This window comes from Oncorhynchus tshawytscha, linkage group LG33, assembly GCF_018296145.1.
Source record: "Oncorhynchus tshawytscha isolate Ot180627B linkage group LG33, Otsh_v2.0, whole genome shotgun sequence".
Taxonomy (NCBI): Eukaryota; Metazoa; Chordata; class Actinopteri; order Salmoniformes; family Salmonidae; genus Oncorhynchus; species Oncorhynchus tshawytscha.
This window is the reverse complement of record NC_056461.1, coordinates 9,338,619-9,356,933: the sequence shown is the minus strand read 5'-3', so window position 1 is coordinate 9,356,933 and position 18,315 is coordinate 9,338,619. Positions and strand designations below refer to the sequence as shown.

General features: G+C 46.5%; 1 pseudogene; it reads right to left on the bottom strand.

The window, feature by feature from the left end:
* Positions 1-17,564, bottom strand: part of LOC112231496 — a 34,349-nt pseudogene extending 16,785 nt beyond the window's left edge.
* Between the last annotated feature and the right edge of the window lie 751 nt (positions 17,565-18,315).

Below are 18,315 nucleotides of genomic sequence, written 5' to 3'. Positions count from 1 at the left end.
CCTACTACAGCAGCTATGTTGGTCTATTGTAATTCAAACCACGTGTTGGCAGGTTGCTCAGGATTCAAACCTTCTCAAACAGCTGACACTCAGTAACTGTTTTGACCCTACGCAGTGGTCCCAGTCTGTGGTCAGTAGCGGTGACCTACCTGTCTCTCAGAGGACTTGTGTACGTCCTCTAACCCCTCCTCTTTATCCTCCAGCTCTTTGTGATGGATCTGTTTCCTTCTCTCCATCTCCATCTCAAAATGCATGGGCACCTAGAGGTGGAGAGAGAGAGAGCAGACAGTTGAGGTCAGACATCTTGCAAATTAGTTTGTCTGTGTGAGAGTGTGCTATAAGTTCGTGCGTGTGTGCACGCATGCATACCTGCTACAGCTGTTGTATCTTGGCAGTGAGCTTGGTGAGCTTCTCTCCTCTCATTGGTCTGGGTCTCCAGGAGGCGGAGCTGCTTCTTCAGGTCCGTCAGCGACTCAGAGGCCAGGTGAAAGGGCACGCTGAGGTCACGGATCTGGTCACACAGCTCCTCCTTCTGCTGTTGCACCCGTAACACCTCCGCCTGGCTCTAATACACACACATACAGAAGTTAATAAGGCTGTGCCTAGTGGGCAAAAGAAGTGGAGGTGGTTTGGCCAACTTCACACCATGTGATTAGTAACCTTGCCTGAGACCTTGAACCTTGTGTTAACACCCAGACCCTCAGCTTAAGGGTGTGTGTAGAGAAGAGTTCTGAAGAATCCCAACCCCTCCCTCCAGATGCCCCACACCTGTTTCCACGACCATCCTAAAAGGCCAATCCAACCCCCTTAACCGGCAAACCTTAAATCTACTTTACCCAACCTCCATACAAACCCTCCTCCCATGTGACTCTGCTACAAACCAAGGTTATTATATTAAACTAAAATAAAAATAAGAAACTTTTGAAAAACTAAAACTATACTGAAACTAGTATCTTTGTCTGCAAAATAAAATAAAAACCATCAAATTATGTTAAGTTTTATAAAATAAAGAACACTTTGGGAAAAAAAATCTATTGGGGTTTTCAAACTTTTTTTGTAATGGGGTTTTCGAGCTTCTGATTCTGGTAGGTAAATGCTGCCAGTAGATGGCAATGTTTCAAATATGCCTAGCATGTGCATCACTATTACAAGCTAATACCAAGGAGGACAAGGCGGAGCAAGAGGATTACTTCTGCCCAAAATCTGTCCCCACGAGATAAGCAGACCTTTTTGCATGGAGGTCTATGAGACCTGTGTGAAATTACCTGAGGCTTAGTTGACCAAACAGAGTAATGTTTAAGTTGTTACAGATGTACCCCGATAAGTTGGCTAGAATGGTCCCACCTGATCTTGTCTCCTCCCGCCTGCCTTCAATCTTTGAGGACATGTATTTCATTGCTAGAGGGGTTAATTGAACATCTTGTCAATATAATAGATCATATTTGCTATCACTAGCTAACAATAGGGAATAAGGGGGCAATAAGCAGACCAGAGTGGCCCCGCCCCAAACAGAAAAAAATGGCTAGTGAGATGTTTTATTCTGGGGTGGGGGCAATAATCTGACAACGGTTGCGTTCCCCTGCTCAGACGTTTGCATGCATCAGTCAATGGTTGCTTGCCATCGACAGTATCATGGACTGACAGATTGCAATAACATGTGTGGTTAGCTGATTTAAAATACCTGTCCAGGCGTTGAAGACCTGTCAGGCGTCAGCAACGTCTAACTTTGGAATGCAGGCTAAGATTGATTTATAATTGAAACGTGACCATCACCTTATTGCTGCCCCCAGTGGCATGAAGTGACAAGAAAACACAAACTATACGCCAACACACAAATGGCTTCTAACCTCCCGCGCATAGGCTTCTTTCTAATCCCTAACACTAAAACTGGAACTAAATAATATAAAAACTAAATCTAAATGTTTTTATCAAACTGAAACTAAATAAAAATGAGTACTAAGAACACGAAGGTAACCTGCCTAAATGACTACCGACCCATGAAGTGCTTTGAAAGGCTGGTCATGGCTCACATCAAAACCATCATCCCAGGAACCCTAGACCCTCTCCAATTTGCATACCGCATCAACAGATCCACAGATGACGCAATCTCTATTGCACTCCACACTGCCATTTCCCACCTGGACAAAAGGAACACCTATGTGAGAATGCTGTTCATTGACTACAGCTCAGCGTTCAGCACCATAGTGCCCTCAAACCTCATCAATAAGCTAAGGACCCTGGGACTGAACACCTCCCTCTGCAACTGGATCCTGGACTTCCTGACGGGCCGCCCCCGGAACTCTCTGCTCTAGACTTTCTGTTTCTCCTCCTCCAACTGTTTCTCCAGCGCCCCCTGGTGACCTTACACTGGTCCAGATGAGCCTGAGAGAGGGAGGGAGAGAGAATGAAATAACCTCACAGTGTATAATCTGCCGTGGACAGGCTATGGAAATGACGTGAGATTTGACTTGTGGGTCGACCCGAGGTAACATATTGCATTGTGTGACAATTGTAATTGTGCTGTGGCCCTTTTGAGTTATACAGAGAGATACATGTGTTGTAATAGCTGCATTTCCTTGTTCTCCTTGCTGAGTCGTAGTCTCTCTCATCTCTCCGTGTCCATCGCCTGACTGACAGTGTCACCGCGGAAACGCTCGCCACTTAGTACCGACGACACCGCCGTCACCTACGGGACGCACACTCACGTCTACTTGCAACCAGAACTTTACCCACCGTCCTCCTAAACTTGACGCGTTACGGTCGTCGTTTACACTATACTGTCCTCCTAAACTTGACGCGTTACGGTCGTCGTTTACACTATACTGTCCTCCTAAACTTGACGCGTTACGGTCGTCGTTTACACTATACTGTCCTCCTAAACTTTACACCAGACGGTCCTCCTAAACTTGACGCGTTACGGTCGTCGTTTACACTATACTGTCCTCCTAAACTTGACGCGTTACGGTCGTCGTTTACACTGTACGGTCCTCCTAAACTTGACGCGTTACGGTCGTCGTTTACACTATACTGTCCTCCTAAACTTGACGCGTTACGGTCGTCGTTTACACTATACTGTCCTCCTAAACTTGACGCGTTACGGTCGTCGTTTACACTATACTGTCCTCCTAAACTTGACGCGTTACGGTCGTCGTTTACACTATACTGTCCTCCTAAACTTGACGCGTTACGGTCGTCGTTTACACTATACTGTCCTCCTAAACTTGACGCGTTACGGTCGTCGTTTACACTATACTGTCCTCCTAAACTTGACGCGTTACGGTCGTCGTTTACACTATACTGTCCTCCTAAACTTGACGCGTTACGGTCGTCGTTTACACTATACTGTCCTCCTAAACTTGACGCGTTACGGTCGTCGTTTACACTATACTGTCCTCCTTAACTTGACGCGTTACGGTCGTCGTTTACACTATACTGTCCTCCTAAACTTGACGCGTTACGGTCGTCGTTTACACTATACTGTCCTCCTAAACTTGACGCGTTACGGCCGTCGTTTACACTATACTGTCCTCCTAAACTTTACACAATGCACTGTCCCTCTAACTTTACACAATGCACTATCCCTCCAACTTTACACCATCCCTCCAACTTTACACCATCCCTCCAACTTTACACCATCCCTCCAACTTTACACCATCCCTCCAACTTTACACCATCCCTCTAACTTTACACTTTCCCACCTTGGTCTCCGGGATGTCAGTGGTCTGTCTCAGCTCGTTCCTCTCCCTCTCAGACTTCTCCAGACGTTGTCTCAGAGCCATGATCTCATCCTGGGGAATCAAAGGAGATGTGGTAAAATACTATCGCCAAATCTGCAATGTTAAAGCAAAGCTCTTGTAACTCTGTCTTTGGGTCGATTCAAAAGGCTTTGGACTCTGGATCAAGTAGTTCCCTTGGTTCTAAATCATGAATCAATTAATACCTATTTAGCCCTGAATCACTGAGTAGTCTCTGAATTAACTAATACCTCTTTAGCTCTGAATCACTGAGTAGTCTGTGAATCGATTCCTACCTCCTTGGCTCTGAGTCTCTGATCGTCAATGTTAACATCCAGTAGGGGGCGCACTCTACACAGCAGTTTCCACCAGATCCACTTGGCCACACATCTCAGAGTACGGATGTTACTCTGGAAACACCTCACAGCCATCTGCTGCACCTGTATGGGGACAGACAGAGACACCGGCATCCTACCTACTGTACCTAACCACAATTATAGGAAGACACATTATCGGGTGATACCGTCATGCCACAGTCACTGAATGTGTGTGTGTTACACCAGCGCCTACCTAACCTAACACATTACAACATGTTTCACCTGGGTTAGCAGTCAGGGGTTAGAGGTCATAGGTCAGACGCCTTCATTTTGCGGCATTGTTGTCTAGCCAGATGTCCCATACAGGCAGCATGTAGCTGTACCAGCCAATCACTGACCAGCTTGTCTCTCTGCTGCTCCCAAGTACTTTAACACACCTCGTTTCATGAACACCTGGGGAGGGGGAGAGAGAAAGAATGGGGAGAGACAAGGAGAGTAGGTAGCGAGAGGGGGAAGTGAGAGACAGGGAGGGAGGCAAAGAGAGGGAGGGAGAGACAAAGGGAGGGAGGGAGAGACAGGGAGGGAGGGAGAGACGGAGGGAGGGAGGGAGAGAGACAAAGAAAGAAAGGGAGGGAGAGAGAAAGAGAAGGAGGGAGACAAAAAGGGAGGGAGAGACAGGAGGGAGACAAAAAGGGAGGGAGAGACAGAGGGAGGGAGAGAGAAAGAGAAGGAGGGAGACAAAGAAAGGGAGGGAGAGACAGGGAGGGAGAAAGAGACAAAGAGAAGGAGGGAGACAAAGAAAGGGAGGGAGAGACAGAGAGAGAGAGGGAGGGAGAGACAGAGGGAGGGAGAGAGAAAGAGAAGGAGGGAGACAAAGAAAGGGAGGAAGAGACAGAGGGAGGGAGAGAGAAAGAGAAGGAGGGAGACAAAGAAAGGGAGGGAGAGACAGAGAGGGCGAGAGAGAGAAAGAGAGGGAGACACAGAGAAGGAGGGAGACAAAGAAAGGGAGGGAGAGACAGAGAGAGGAGGGAGAGAGAAAGCGAGGAAGTGAAAGACAGAGAGAGTGGAAAAATGTAGTGTAACTAGCTAATCTTCAGAAACACTGTCAGAGACGGACTCTAAGGAGCTCAGTACTGTCAGAACAGAAGCTCCCTCCCTCCCTGATACTCTTCCTGTCCAGATCCAGGTCTACCAGCAGCTCCTCCACTTTCCTTCCTCTCATCCGGGGTGATGAAGACTGAACCATACCTTTTCATGACCAGAGGAGACAGAGCCTGGAAACGACACCTGAAGTCACTCAAAGTCACGTGTTCCGAATAACCTGGTAGATAAAGAGAGAGGGGGGAGAGAGAGCGAGAGAAATAGAGAGCCTTCAGAGCCACAGATATACAGGTGAGCAAGATGTCGGCACCAAAATTCCCTTTATCAACTTGATAACCTATGCAGAATGGCCAACACTACTAACCTGTGCACAGGGGCTAATTCTAGGCTAACACTAACCTGTGCACAGGGGCTAATTCTAGGCTAACACTAACCTGTGCACAGGGGCTAATTCTAGGCTAACACTAACCTGTGCACAGGGGCTAATTCTAGGCTAACACTAACCTGTGCACAGGGGCTAATTCTAGGCTAACACTAACCTGTGCACAGGGGCTAATTCTAGGCTAACACTAACCTGTGCACAGGGGCTAATTCTAGGCTAACACTAACCTGTGCACAGGGGCTAATTCTAGGCTAACACTAACCGGTGCACAGGGGCTAATTCTAGGCTAACACTAACCTGTGCACAGGGGCTAATTCTAGGCTAACACTAACCTGTGCACAGGGGCTAATTCTAGGCCAACACTAACCTGTGCACAGGGGCTAATTCTAGGCTAACACTAATCGGTGCACAGGGGCTAATTCTAGGCTAACACTAACCTGTGCACAGGGGCTAATTCTAGGCTAACACTAACCGGTGCACAGGGGCTAATTCTAGGCTAACACTAACCGGTGCACAGGGGCTAATTCTAGGCTAACACTAACCTGTGCACAGGGGCTAATTCTAGGCTAACACTAACCGGTGCACAGGGGCTAATTCTAGGCTAACACTAACCGGTGCACAGGGGCTAATTCTAGGCTAACACTAACCGGTGCACAGGGGCTAATTCTAGGCTAACACTAACCGGTGCACAGGGGCTAATTCTAGGCTAACACTAACCGGTGCACAGGGGCTAATTCTAGGCTAACACTAACCGGTGCACAGGGGCTAATTCTAGGCTAACACTAACCGGTGCACAGGGGCTAATTCTAGGCTAACACTAACCGGTGCACAGGGGCTAATTCTAGGCTAACACTAACCGGTGCACAGGGGCTAATTCTAGGCTAACACTAACCGGTGCACAGGGGCTAATTCTAGGCTAACACTAATCGGTGCACAGGGGCTAATTCTAGGCTAACACTAATCGGTGCACAGGGGCTAATTCTAGGCTAACACTAACCGGTGCACAGGGGCTAATTCTAGGCTAACACTAACCGGTGCACAGGGGCTAATTCTAGGCTAACACTAACCTGTGCACAGGGGCTAATTCTAGGCTAACACTAACCTGTGCACAGGGGCTAATTCTAGGCTAACACTAACCTGTGCACAGGGGCTAATTCTAGGCTAACACTAACCTGTGCACAGGGGCTAATTCTAGGCTAACACTAACCTGTGCACAGGGGCTAATTCTAGGCTAACACTAACCTGTGCACAGGGGCTAATTCTAGGCTAACACTAACCTGTGCACAGGGGCTAATTCTAGGCTAACACTAACCTGTGCACAGGGGCTAATTCTAGGCTAACACTAACCTGTGTGGTAGAGCTGCAGGGCGGGGAGGATGTGTGCAGAGTGCAGCTGGACTCTGAGAGCAGGGACGTCAAAACATCCGCTACCGCTGTCTGTCTTAGCAAACACACACTGCATGAACACTGGCCTGGCTCGACCAATCAGATTCAACAGAGCATCCTGGATGGAGGGGGAAGGAGAGAGGTGGAGAAAAACATCCTCAGATAGACAGGGTAGAAGTGTGGGATTTTGTATGTGTGTGTGTTTTACAGTGTTATAGTACTTACGGCCTGTAGTTTGACTTACGACCTGTAGTTTGACTGATATACAGTGGGAGTGTGTATTAGGGTACTTACGGCCCGTAGTTTGACTGATTTACAGCGGGAGTGTGTATTAGGGTACTTACGGCCTGTAGTTTGACTGATATACAGTGGGAGTGTGTATTAGGGTACTTACGGCCTGTAGTTTGACTGATATACAGTGGGAGTGTGTATTGGGGTACTTACGGCCTGTAGTTTGACTGATTTACAGCAGGAGTGTGTATTGGGGTACTTACGGCCTGTAGTTTGACTGATTTACAGCAGGAGTGTGTATTGGGGTACTTACGGCCCGTAGTTTGACTGATATACAGTGGGAGTGTGTATTGGGGTACTTACGGCTGGTAGTTTGACTGATATACAGTGGGAGTGTATACTGGGGTACTTACGGCCTGTAGTTTGACTAATTTACAGTGGGAGTAAATACTGGGGTACTTACGGCTTGTAGTTTGACTGATATACAGTGGGAGTGTGTATTAGGGTACTTACGGCTTGTAGTTTGACTGATATACAGCGGGAGTGTGTATTAGGGTACTTACGGCCTGTAGTTTGACTGATATACAGCAGGAGTGTGTATTAGGGTACTTACGGCCTGTAGTTTGACTGATTTACAGCAGGAGTGTGTATTGGGGTACTTACGGCCGGTAGTTTGACTGATATACAGTGGGAGTGTATACTGGGGTACTTACGGCCTGTAGTTTGACTGATATACAGTGGGAGTGTGTATTAGGGTACTTACGGCCGGTAGTTTGACTGATATACAGTGGGAGTGTGTATTAGGGTACTTACGGCCGGTAGTTTGACTGATATACAGTGGGAGTGTGTATTAGGGTACTTACGGCCGGTAGTTTGACTGATATACAGTGGGAGTGTGTATTAGGGTACTTACGGCCTGTAGTTTGACTGATTTACAGCAGGAGTGTGTATTGGGGTACTTACGGCCTGTAGTTTGACTGATTTACAGCAGGAGTGTGTATTGGGGTACTTACGGCCTGTAGTTTGACTGATATACAGTGGGAGTGTGTATTGGGGTACTTACGGCCTGTAGTTTGACTGATATACAGTGGGAGTGTGTATTGGGGTACTTACGGCCTGTAGTTTGACTGATTTACAGCAGGAGTGTGTATTGGGGTACTTACGGCCCGTAGTTTGACTGATATACAGTGGGAGCGTGTATTGGGGTACTTACGGCCTGTAGTTTGACTGATTTACAGCAGGAGTGTGTATTGGGGTACTTACGGCCCGTAGTTTGACTGATATACAGTGGGAGTGTGTATTGGGGTACTTACGGCTTGTAGTTTGACTGATATACAGCAGGAGTGTGTATTAGGTACTTACGGCCTGTAGTTTGACTGATTTACAGCAGGAGTGTGTATTAGGGTACTTACGGCCCGTAGTTTGACTGATATACAGTGGGAGTGTGTATTGGGGTACTTACGGCCTGTAGTTTGACTGATATACAGTGGGAGTGTGTATTGGGGTACTTACGGCTGGTAGTTTGACTGATATACAGTGGGAGTGTGTATTAGGGTACTTACGGCCTGTAGTTTGACTGATATACAGTGGGAGTGTGTATTGGGGTACTTACGGCCTGTAGTTTGACTGATATACAGTGGGAGTGTGTATTAGGGTACTTACGGCCTGTAGTTTGACTGATTTACAGCAGGAGTGTGTATTGGGGTACTTACGGCCTGTAGTTTGACTGATATACAGTGGGAGTGTGTATTGGGGTACTTACGGCCTGTAGTTTGACTGATATACAGTGGGAGTGTGTATTGGGGTACTTACGGCCTGTAGTTTGACTGATATACAGCAGGAGTGCCTGCGTATGGCGGCCAATTCTCCACTGAAGGTCTTTCTGACAGTCCCACTCCTCTGTTGCGAGCCCTGGCTGCCCCCACCACTACCCAACTAGAGAGAGAGAGAAGGAAAGGTTGAAGCGAACATTTTTATATTTTTTATTGTAAGGCACACATCAATAATACGCGTTTAGTAGATCTGAAAGAGTTGGATTGACACAATATGGTAATAAGCCAAGGAGAGGTATATCTGAGATTGGGCAACACTTACACAGAGGACTTCTGCAGCAGCGAGCTGGCATTGAGAGCTGATTGGTTGCTCTGAACCAGGCTGAACCATCCAGTCGGGTCAGAACCCATCAGGTGGCTCACCTCCCACTGCAGGGGCTGCTCACACTGGACTGAGGAGACAAAACAGAGATTAGAACTGAACTTCTACACTACTATACATCAGAACAACGTGACCACTGCTTGCACAATATCTTCTGGATCACTGAAACGGACAAAACACTGACATACACACACTCGCCCAAACTCCTGCTGTTGCACAAAGTCACACACTAGCAAACAAACACAGACGCACCCCCTTTTCTCCCCAATTTCTCGATATCCAATTACGATCTTGTCTCATCGCTGCAACAAGGCCGGGACTGTAACAAGGCCGGGACTGCGATGCAGTGCCTTGGACAGCTGCGCCACTCGAGAGGCCCCCTCCCCCTTTTCTCTCTGGTTCTCTCTCTCCCCTCACCACTCTCCCCCGTCTCACCGTAGTACTGGCAGACTCTCTCCAGGACAGTGTTTTCTGTCGATCCAGGAGTCACCCTCTCCTCATCCAGAACCCACAGCAGTCCTCTGGGGTCTCCCTTCGCCCCCGCACCTAACACACACACACACGGACACGCACACCATGTTCATCTGGTGGGCCAATCCGTGCCCGGAAAACTATTGGGCATTGGTGGCAGTGCTCCCAGAGGAGGCTGGGAGCTGTAGTCTATTTAGACGGTTGGTTGTGTATGTGTTAGGTACAGGAAGAGGGGGGGGGTTGTGTCAATTACCTGTAGAGCGGGCGGACACCACCACAGCAGGACTGGTCTCTGGAGCTTCAAAGTCTACTGGAACTCTCTCTTGAAACAACAGTACACATTACGTTACATGTTTGTGCGAGTGTGTAAAAGTGCGTGTGTGTAGCAGTTCTCCAGCAGTCTCCTGCAGGTGTACAGCAGATGCCAGTCCAGCGTGGTTGAAGTCCAGGGAGAGAACTAACAGCGAAGCGAGATGAGGCGTCTCTGTGCTGAGAGCTCACACACCCAAAAGACCTCAGGATCGTAAACACTGCCTGGGTACACTCCACTGGAAACACACAAGGAGAGACAACATTCTACACACAGTGTGCTATTACCTCACACCCTTCATAAATACACAAAGATTTCATATTACATTACGCAAACATGCACGCAATGAGTGCACGCACAAAGCACTCACCACTGATGCTGTCTCCGACCGTGCCAGCCTGTTTGAGGAGTGTGTGTGGGTGAAAGCTTGGCAGGAGGTGGTCTTGCCTGTGCCACTGCGTCCCACTGCGCACACACTCTGATCCCTGCGCCTGCCTACCTTGGAGACATACACACGCCTGACTCGAGCGGCCAGGGCAGGGGGAGTGTCCCACACACTGTCCCCACGATGGGAATTAGGGGTCTGGGGAGAGGAGACCACAACATTCCCTTCTCATCAGAGTTCGCGTGGAACTACAGCAATATAACACCTTGCTCCTATCACTGACGGACCAGAGAGTAGAGACACTGGGTTTCCTGGAATGAATCACTCAGCAGAAACTGTTCCTGCAGTGTGTGTGTTCACATTTCCGTGTTGGTTCAGCGGCAGCCAGAAGTTGAGCAGGTTGGGTCCAGCGTGTGTGAGGGGCAGGCTGGCTTTAGCTCGACTGGTTAAAGTGTGGAGAGCTCCACCCTCAGGTCCCTCAAGTCCTCACACAGGTTCAACTCAGACGGATTCAACTGGAGAGAAAGAGAAAAGAGAGACATCATGCAGTGTTCCGTCTTCCCCATTCGGACTCTCACTAGGCCTGCTGGGAGATCTGGGGTTCCCTTGTCTGGTTTCAGCAGAGTGGCTGGAACACAGAACCCACCAATCACAGTCAATCTCAATATAAACCCACCAATTGGAAGTCTCAGGACAAAGCCATTAAATCAAATCAAAGCCATTAGACACTTAAAGCTAGAATCCTTAGTTGGCACATCCATTTTTGCATTAAAAACATTATTAATAATATTATTAATATATGCCCATTACTTCTTGAAGAAAATAACTTTCAAATGCCTCATGAGCTGAGATCCACTGTCATAACCCATCAAAACCCAAATAAGCTTTTTTTACTCCAATGTTTGTAAAAATGGAAACACGGTATAGCCTAGTAAACATTTGAAAAAAAAACGTGTTTTAACGCATAGTGCTATTTCACAGTAAACAAATGAACATCAAGAAGGGCATTCAACATGTATGGCACTTACACAAATGAGTGATGTTTGGCTCAGAGAAATTGATAATAAAAAGATTGTGGGGAAGGTTTTATTAGATTTCCGGACAGCTTTAGACATTATCGATCATAATCTGCTGCTGGAAAAACACGTGTGTTATGGCTGCTATATTGTGGATAGACAGTTACCTATCTAACAGAACACAGAGGTTGTTCTTTAATGGAAACCTCTCCAACATAATCCAGGTAGAGTCAGGCATTCCACAGGGCAGCTGTCTAGGCCCCTTACTTAAAAAAAACGTTACTAATGACCTACCACTGGCTCTGAGTAAAGCCAGTGTGTCTACGTATGCTCATGACTCATCACAATGCACGTCAGCTACCACAGCAGGTGATATCACTGCAACACTTAACAAAGAGTTGCAGTCAGTTTCAGAATGGGTGGCAAGACATAAATTTGTCCTAAATATTTCAAAAACTAAAAGCATTGTATTTGGGGCAAATCATTCACTGAAACCTAAACCTCTAGTAAATCTTGTAATAAATAAATGAGGAAATTGAGTAAGTTGAGTAGACTTATTCCAAGACTGCTTGGAGTAACCCTGGATTGTAAACCAACATGGTGTAGCTCAGTTGGTAGAGCATGGCGCTTGCAACGCCAGGGTTGTGGGTTCGATTCCCACGGGGGACCAGTATGAAAATGTATGCACTAAGTTGCTCTTGATAAAAGCGTCTACTAAAATGTACATGGAAAATGTCAAAGCATATTGATGCAACAGTAGTTAAGATGGGGAGAGGTCTGTCCATAATAAAGCGCTGCTCTGCTTTCTTAACAACACTATCAACAAGGCAGGCCCTGCTTTTGTCACACCTGGACAACAGTCCAGTCATGTGGTCAGGTGCCACAAAGGGGGACTTAGAAAAATTACAATTTGCCCAGAACAGGGCAGCACAGCTGGCCCTTAAATGTACACAAAGAGATAACATTAATAATATGCATACATGTCCTTGCTCAAAGTAGAGGAGAGATTGACTTCTTCACCACTTGTATTTGTGAGAAGTGTTGACATGCTGAATCCACCGAGCTGCTTGTTTAATCTACTAGCACACAGCTTGGAGACGGCTCTGAGACAGGATTGTGTCAAGGCACAGATCTGGGGAAGTCCATTTCTGCAGCTTTGGAGGTTTCCAAGAACAAAGTGGCCTCCATGATTCTTAAATAGAAGAATATTGGAACCAACCAGACTCTTCCTAGAGCTGGCCGCCCAGCCAAACTGAGAAAATGGGGAGAAGGCCCTTGGTCAGGAGGTGACCAAGAACCCAATGGTCACTCTGACAGAGCTCCAAAGTTCTTCTGTGGAGATGGGAACCACCCAGAAGAAAAATAATCTCTGCAGCACTCCACCAATCAGGCCTTTATGGTAGAGTAGCCAGACGGAAGCCACTCCTTAGTAAAAGGCACATGGCAGCCCGCTTGAGTTTGCCAAAAGGCACTCTCTGCTCTGATGAAACCAGATTTGAACTATTTGGCCTGAATGCCAAGAGTCACATCTGGAGGAAACCTGGCACCGTCCTTATGGTGAAGCATGGTGGTGGCAGCCTCACGCTGTGGGGATGTTTTTCAGCGGCAGGGACTGGGAGACTAGTCAGGATCGAGGGAAAGATGAACAGTGCAAAGTACAGACACATCCTTCATGAAAACCTGCTCCAGAGATATCAGGACCACAGACTAGGGCCACGGTTTCTCTTCAAACAGGACAATGACCCTAAGCACACAGCCAAGACAACGCATGAGTGGCCCAGCCAGAGCTGGAGAGACCTGAAAATAGCCGTGCAGCGATGCTCCCCATCCAACCTGACAGAACTTAAGAGGATCTGCAGAGAAGAATGGGAGAAACTCCCCAAATACAGCTGTGCCAAGCTTGTCGCGTCATACCCAAGAAGACTCGAGGTTGTAATCGCTGCCAAAAGTGCTTCAACAAAGTACTGAGCAATGGTCTGAATACTTATGTAAATGTGATATTTCAGTTTACATTTTGTTTTTTCATGATCCATTGTAGAATAATGTAATGTAACAAAATGTGAAAAAAGTCAAGGGGTCTGAATACTTCCTGAATGCACTGTATGTGGTAGTAGAGTAGGGGCCTGAGGGCTGTATTGTAATGTTTAAAAAATACATGTTTAACTGCCTTAATTTTGCTGGACCCCTGGAGTAATGGAGATCCATAACAAATGCAAATCCAAAGCGTGCTTAACACTATAATTTTGATACTATGGAGGGTCAGTCCTTGCTTTGAATTTGGGAGTGGTTCCATTTCTCCAGGCCCATCCATAAGCTTTTCATCAAAACACAGGCGGGGGGGCCTTTTTGTTATTGTTTCTATGAAGGATTCCAGCTTTACAGGCACCACAAGATGTGTTTGATGTTAATCATTAACAGGGAGACATTCTTCTATAGTTCATTAAGCTTTGTATATTTGTCCCAACATGATTTATCGTTGTTTTTGTGGAGAAAATTTCAGTCATAGTGGAGATTTCCTGGTTGTGATTCTAGTCTGTATTCTCAGTATTATTCTCAGAGCACAACTAAACAGAGATTACCAGGGTTTATGTCTCAGGGGATTAAACTCTGATATGCATCCCTAATCTCTGATCCCTGTGTGTGTGTGTGTGTGTGTCAATCAAATCAATCAAATGTATTTATAAAGCCCTTTTTAACATCAGCCGATGTCCCAAAGTGCTATACAGAAACTCAGCCTAAAACCCCAAACAGTAAGCAATGCAGATGTAGAAGCATGGTATGTGTGTGTGTGTGTGTGTGTACCAGGGTTCATGGGATGCGTGTGTGAGTATGTGAAAATCTAAAAGGATTAATGCTGGCTAGATGACCTAGTCCGGGTATTCTCAAACTGGGGTATTGGGGGTAAGCCAAATAAAAATGTGATTCACATTAAAAAAGATATATAGATATATAAAAAAACACATTTTCAAACAGTACATTTATATTTTCCAACGGTGCTATACATTTGGGTGAGTTCCCCCCTGCCTGAGTAGCCTTGTTTCACTGGCAAAAATAAAATAAACCATATAGTGTTCAGTGAAATAACAACACAATGTCAAATACAGGGAGCCTAGACACATAATTAACATCCAATCACATTAACCATTACTCTTTCACGGGAAACCTGTACTCTTGAGCAGACATTTAGAAATTAAACATGACAATTTGAAAAATAAGCCACAGGAGTTTTCTGAGCGAGAATAAAGATGAATTTTGAGTAGTAAGACATGTATAAAAGCAACAGATACCATTAATAAGAAGGGGCTAGAAGTGTCTTATATGGTGAGCTCCATACTATTGTGGAGTGGCTAGGACAGGCAAGCCCCATACTATTGTGGAGGACTGGCTGGGACAGGCAAGCTCCATACTATTGTGGAGGACTGGCTGGGACAGGCAAGCCCCATACTATTGTGGAGGACTGGCTGGGACAGGCAAGCTCCATACTATTGTGGAGGACTGGCTGGGACAGGCAAGCCCCATACTATTGTGGAGGACTGGCTGGGACAGGCAGGCCCCATACTATTGTGGAGGAGTGGCTGGGACAGGCAAGCCCCATACTATTGTTGAGAACTTAACTATTCCTGCTACCGCGGATATGGCTGGGACAATACTGGGGGAAAAGGCCCCAAAAACTATACAGACAACCTCTCCATCAAACAACCCTGTTTCACGACACATCAGTGACATGGCAGAAGATGTTTTGAAACAATTACTGCTTTGCATACAAGGCAGTGAATTATATGCGTTACAGCTGGATGAGTCAACAGACGTGGCGGGCCTGGCACAGCTCCTGGTATATGTCTGTTATATTTATGGGGGGTTAATTAAGGAAGACATCCTCTTCTGTAAACCACTGGAAACCAGGACATATTTTTAAAGTACTGGACAGCTTTGTGAAATCAAATGGACTTTGATGGTCAAGATGTGTTGGTATCCTTACTGATGGCGCAAAAGCCATGACAGGGAGACATAGTGGAATGGTAACGCAAGCAGTTGCTCCCGACGCCACTTTGTTACACTGCAGCATCCACCGAGAGGCTCTTGCTGCCAAGGGAATGCCTGACAGCTTGAAAGACATTTTGGACACTACAGTGAAAATGGTTAACTTTGTTAAAGACAAGGCCCCTGAAATCTCGTGTATTTCCCTCATTATGCAATGATATGGGCTGCAACCATGTCACATGTTTACAATATACAGAAGTGCGCTGGTTATCAAGGGACAAAGTATTGACCCGTTTTTTTATTTTTTTTTTTTTTTAAATTGAGAGACAAGCTTAAAGTTTTCTTTACTGACCATCATTTTCACTTGTCTGACCTCTTGCATGATGATGAGTTTCTCACACGACTGGCCTATCTGGGTGATGCTTTTCACTTGTCTGACCTCTTGCATGATGATGAGTTTCTCACACGACTGGCCTATCTGGGTGATGTTTTTCACTTGTCTGACCGCTTGCATGATGATGAGTTTCTCTCACGACTGGCCTATCTGGGTGATGTTTTTCACTTGTCTGACCGCTTGCATGATGATGAGTTTCTCTCACGACTGGCCTATCTGGGTGATGTTTTTCACTTGTCTGACCGCTTGCATGATGAGTTTCTCACACGACTGGCCTATCGACTGGCCTATCTGGTTTCTCACACGACTGGCCTATCTGGGTGATGTTTTTCACTTGTCTGACCACTTGCATGATGAGTTTCACACTGGCCTACTGGCCTATCTGAGGTGATGATTTTTCACTTGTCTGACCTCTTGCATGATGACGAGTTTCTCACACGACTGGCCTATCTGGGTGATGTTTTTCACTTGTCTGACCTCTTGCATGATGTCTGACCTCTTGCATGATGAGTTTCTCACACAACTGGCCTGTCTGGGTGATGTTTTTCACTTGTCTGACCTCTTGCATGATGACGAGTTTCTCACACGACTGGCCTATCTGGGTGATGTTTTTCACTTGTCTGACCGCTTGCATGATGAGTTTCTCTCACGACTGGCCTATCTGGGTGATGTTTTTCTTGCCTGAATGATCTGAATCTAGGATTACCGGGACTATCTGCAACTATATTCAATGTGCAGGACAAAATTGAGGCTATGACTAAGAAATTGGAGCTCTTTTCTGTCTGTATTAACAAGGACAACACACAGGTCTTTCCATCGTTTTCTGATTTTTTGTGTGCAAATGAACTCAAGCTTACGGACAATGTCAAATGTGATTTAGCGAAGCACCTGAGTGAGCTGGGTGAGCAATTACACAGGTACTTTCCCAAAACTGGATTCGTTATCCCTTTTATGCCTCCAGTCCACTTACCGATATCTGAAGAATTACATGGAATTTAAATCAGAAGCCACTGCCAGATTTCTGCATAGGGCTGCGCTCCGTTTCTTGTCTTGGCAAATCGCGCTTTTAAGACACTGACGCCCTTTGCAACCACGTACCTGTGAGAGTGGATTCTCGGCCATCACTAGCATGAAAACTAAATACAGGCACAGGCTGGAAAATGATTTAAGACTGAGACTCTCTCCAATACAACCCATTGCAGTGTTATGTGCATCCTTTCAAGCACACCCTTCTCATCAACCTCTGGTGAGTTATTCACCATTTTTGATAAACAAATAAGGTTTTATATGTAAGATGGATAAATAAAGAGCAAAATTATTGATTATTATTGAATTATTATTTGTGCCCTGGTCCTATAAGAGCTCTTTGTCACTTCCCACGAGCCGGGTTGTGACAAAAACTCACTTATTTTTATGTTTAATAAATGTATCGTATAGTGTGTGTGTGGCAGGCGCTGTACAAAACAAAGTCACCAGCGATCGGATGTTCTTTAAAGCAATCAGAGAATCGAAGGCCGTGAATTATTTCCCATCCGCCGCTTCAGCCACGTGTGTTCTGGCTCCCGCAGTACGAAGGGTCGGAAAAGTAGTGCTGAAGCCGGGTTCCATTAACACGCCGACCAATCCCACACAACACACAGGGAACCACACGACAATACCACCACTTACCCAGGTGAAAGCCCTCCTTGTGGACCACACACATCCCTCACCTGAGTGAGTGAGTGAGTGAGAGAGAGAGCCAGAGAGAGAGAGAGCCAGAGAGAGCCAGAGAGAGCCAGAGCCAGAGAGACAGAGAGAGAGAAAGAGAGCCAGAGAGACAGAGAGAGAGAGAGAAAGAGAGCCAGAGAGACACAGAGAGAGAGAGAGAGCCAGAGAGCCAGAGAGAGAGAGAGAGAGCCAGAGAGAGAGCCAGAGAGACACAGAGAGAGAGCCAGAGAGACAGAGAGAGAGAGCCAGAGCCAGAGAGAGAGAGAGAGAGAGAGAGAGAGAGCCAGAGAGAGACAGAGAGAGAGAGAGCCAGAGAGAGAGAGAGAGAGCCAGAGCCAGAGAGAGAGAGACAGAGAGAGAGAGAGAGCAGAGAGAGAGGCAGAGAGAGAGAGAAGAAAGAGAGAGGCAGAGAGAGAGAGAAAGAGAGCAGGCAGAGAGACAGAGAGAGAGAGAGAAAGAGCCAGAGAGACACAGAGAGAGAGACACAGAGAGAGAGAGAGAGCCAGAGAGACACAGAGAGAGAGAGAGCCAGAGAGAGAGAGAGAGAGAGAGAGAGAAACCTGTTCACAAACCTGTTCTACTAACACACTGAAGCCTCAGGACCAGAACATCCAATCAAATCAGAATAAACCAAATTACAACACAGTCAAAACAAAACTACATTGCTTACTGGGAAACGCAAGCACAAACACAAAGCAAAATGCAGTGCTATCTGGCCCTAAATCGACAGTACACCGTGGCTAACT